This window comes from Megalopta genalis, unplaced genomic scaffold (assembly GCF_051020955.1).
Source record: "Megalopta genalis isolate 19385.01 unplaced genomic scaffold, iyMegGena1_principal scaffold0859, whole genome shotgun sequence".
NCBI classification, from domain to species: Eukaryota; Metazoa; Arthropoda; class Insecta; order Hymenoptera; family Halictidae; genus Megalopta; species Megalopta genalis.
The window spans coordinates 111,158-115,000 of NW_027476928.1; positions in this window are offsets into that span (position 1 = coordinate 111,158).

The window sequence follows — 3,843 nt, forward strand, 5'->3', positions numbered from 1 at the left end:
ACTTTACTCTTGACATTTTTCGGTTTTTTCAATTTTCTGGAAAATCCTATCATTAGATTTTTTTAAAAATACGATATTCTTGCTTAACTAACGTTTTTACATAGGGATTAAGCATTTAGAACGAAATCTAATGTAGGAAAATGGTACTTTACTCTTGATCGGTACGTTGGGACTTTGAAAATATTCGGGCGTACGCGGCGCGCTCGGCGCTTCGAACAGCTCCGGTGTCCCCATTATTTTCGATTTACGGCTAAAATAAATTTTTCTAATTTTTTTCAATAACATATTCCTGCTAAAATAACTTTTTTACATAGGGATTAAGCATTTAGAACGATACATTGTTTAAAATAAGGGCACTTTACTCTTGACATTTTACGGTTTTTTCAATTTTCTGAAAAATCCTATCATTAGATTTTTTTAAAAATACGATATTCTTGCTTAACTAACGTTTCTACATAGGGATTAAGCATTTAGAACGAAATCTAATGTCAGAAAATGGCACTTTACTCTTGACATTTTTCGGTTTTTTCAATTTTCTGGAAAATCCTATCATTAGATTTTTTTAAAAATACGATATTCTTGCTTAACTAACGTTTTTACATAGGGATTAAGCATTTAGAACGAAATCTAATGTAGGAAAATGGTACTTTACTCTTGATCGGTACGTTGGGACTTTGAAAATATTCGGGCGTACGTGGCGCGCTCGGCGCTTCGAACAGCTCCGGTGTCCCCATTATTTTCGATTTACGGCTAAAATAAATTTTTCTAATTTTTTTCAATAACATATTCCTGCTAAAATAACTTTTTTACATAGGGATTAAGCATTTAGAACGATACATTGTTTAAAATAAGGGCACTTTACTCTTGACATTTTACGGTTTTTTCAATTTTCTGAAAAATCCTATCATTAGATTTTTTTAAAAATACGATATTCTTGCTTAACTAACGTTTCTACATAGGGATTAAGCATTTAGAACGAAATCTAATGTCAGAAAATGGCACTTTACTCTTGACATTTTTCGGTTTTTTCAATTTTCTGGAAAATCCTATCATTAGATTTTTTTAAAAATACGATATTCTTGCTTAACTAACGTTTTTACATAGGGATTAAGCATTTAGAACGAAATCTAATGTAGGAAAATGGTACTTTACTCTTGATCGGTACGTTGGGACTTTGAAAATATTCGGGCGTTCCAATCGCTCGTCTGTTGCATCATAGCGCGTCTCGGCGCAATCGACCGATTCGCTCGATCCATTATTTTCGATTTACGGCTAAAATAAATTTTTCTAATTTTTTTCAATAACATATTCCTGCTTAAATAACTTTTTTACATAGGGATTAAGCATTTAGAACGATACATTGTTTAAAATAAGGGCACTTTACTCTTGACATTTTACGGTTTTTTCAATTTTCTGAAAAATCCTATCATTAGATTTTTTTAAAAATACGATATTCTTGCTTAACTAACGTTTCTACATAGGGATTAAGCATTTAGAACGAAATCTAATGTCAGAAAATGGCACTTTACTCTTGACATTTTTCGGTTTTTTCAATTTTCTGGAAAATCCTATCATTAGATTTTTTTAAAAATACGATATTCTTGCTTAACTAACGTTTTTACATAGGGATTAAGCATTTAGAACGAAATCTAATGTAGGAAAATGGTACTTTACTCTTGATCGGTACGTTGGGACTTTGAAAATATTCGGGCGTACGCGGCGCGCTCGGCGCTTCGAACAGCTCCGGTGTCCCCATTATTTTCGATTTACGGCTAAAATAAATTTTTCTAATTTTTTTCAATGACATATTCCTGCTAAAATAACTTTTTTACATAGGGATTAAGCATTTAGAACGATACATTGTTTAAAATAAGGGCACTTTACTCTTGACATTTTACGGTTTTTTCAATTTTCTGAAAAATCCTATCATTAGATTTTTTTAAAAATACGATATTCTTGCTTAACTAACGTTTCTACATAGGGATTAAGCATTTAGAACGAAATCTAATGTCAGAAAATGGCACTTTACTCTTGACATTTTTCGGTTTTTTCAATTTTCTGGAAAATCCTATCATTAGATTTTTTTAAAAATACGATATTCTTGCTTAACTAACGTTTTTACATAGGGATTAAGCATTTAGAACGAAATCTAATGTAGGAAAATGGTACTTTACTCTTGATCGGTACGTTGGGACTTTGAAAATATTCGGGCGTACGCGGCGCGCTCGGCGCTTCGAACAGCTCCGGTGTCCCCATTATTTTCGATTTACGGCTAAAATAAATTTTTCTAATTTTTTTCAATAACATATTCCTGCTAAAATAACTTTTTTACATAGGGATTAAGCATTTAGAACGATACATTGTTTAAAATAAGGGCACTTTACTCTTGACATTTTACGGTTTTTTCAATTTTCTGAAAAATCCTATCATTAGATTTTTTTAAAAATACGATATTCTTGCTTAACTAACGTTTCTACATAGGGATTAAGCATTTAGAACGAAATCTAATGTCAGAAAATGGCACTTTACTCTTGACATTTTTCGGTTTTTTCAATTTTCTGGAAAATCCTATCATTAGATTTTTTTAAAAATACGATATTCTTGCTTAACTAACGTTTTTACATAGGGATTAAGCATTTAGAACGAAATCTAATGTAGGAAAATGGTACTTTACTCTTGATCGGTACGTTGGGACTTTGAAAATATTCGGGGGTTCCAATCGCTCGTCTGTTGCATCATAGCGCGTCTCGGCGCAATCGACCGATTCGCTCGATCCATTATTTTCGATTTACGGCTAAAATAAATTTTTCTAATTTTTTTCAATAACATATTCCTGCTTAAATAACTTTTTTACATAGGGATTAAGCATTTAGAACGATACATTGTTTAAAATAAGGGCACTTTACTCTTGACATTTTACGGTTTTTTCAATTTTCTGAAAAATCCTATCATTAGATTTTTTTAAAAATACGATATTCTTGCTTAACTAACGTTTCTACATAGGGATTAAGCATTTAGAACGAAATCTAATGTCAGAAAATGGCACTTTACTCTTGACATTTTTCGGTTTTTTCAATTTTCTGGAAAATCCTATCATTAGATTTTTTTAAAAATACGATATTCTTGCTTAACTAACGTTTTTACATAGGGATTAAGCATTTAGAACGAAATCTAATGTAGGAAAATGGTACTTTACTCTTGATCGGTACGTTGGGACTTTGAAAATATTCGGGCGTACGCGGCGCGCTCGGCGCTTCGAACAGCTCCGGTGTCCCCATTATTTTCGATTTACGGCTAAAATAAATTTTTCTAATTTTTTTCAATAACATATTCCTGCTAAAATAACTTTTTTACATAGGGATTAAGCATTTAGAACGATACATTGTTTAAAATAAGGGCACTTTACTCTTGACATTTTACGGTTTTTTCAATTTTCTGAAAAATCCTATCATTAGATTTTTTTAAAAATACGATATTCTTGCTTAACTAACGTTTCTACATAGGGATTAAGCATTTAGAACGAAATCTAATGTCAGAAAATGGCACTTTACTCTTGACATTTTTCGGTTTTTTCAATTTTCTGGGAAATCCTATCATTAGATTTTTTTAAAAATACGATATTCTTGCTTAACTAACGTTTTTACATAGGGATTAAGCATTTAGAACGAAATCTAATGTAGGAAAATGGTACTTTACTCTTGATCGGTACGTTGGGACTTAGAAAATATTCGGCCGTACGCGGCGCGTCTCGGCGCTTCGAACAGCTCCGGTGTCCCCATTATTTTCGATTTACGGCTAAAATAAATTTTTCTAATTTTTTTCAATTACATATTCTTGCTTAGA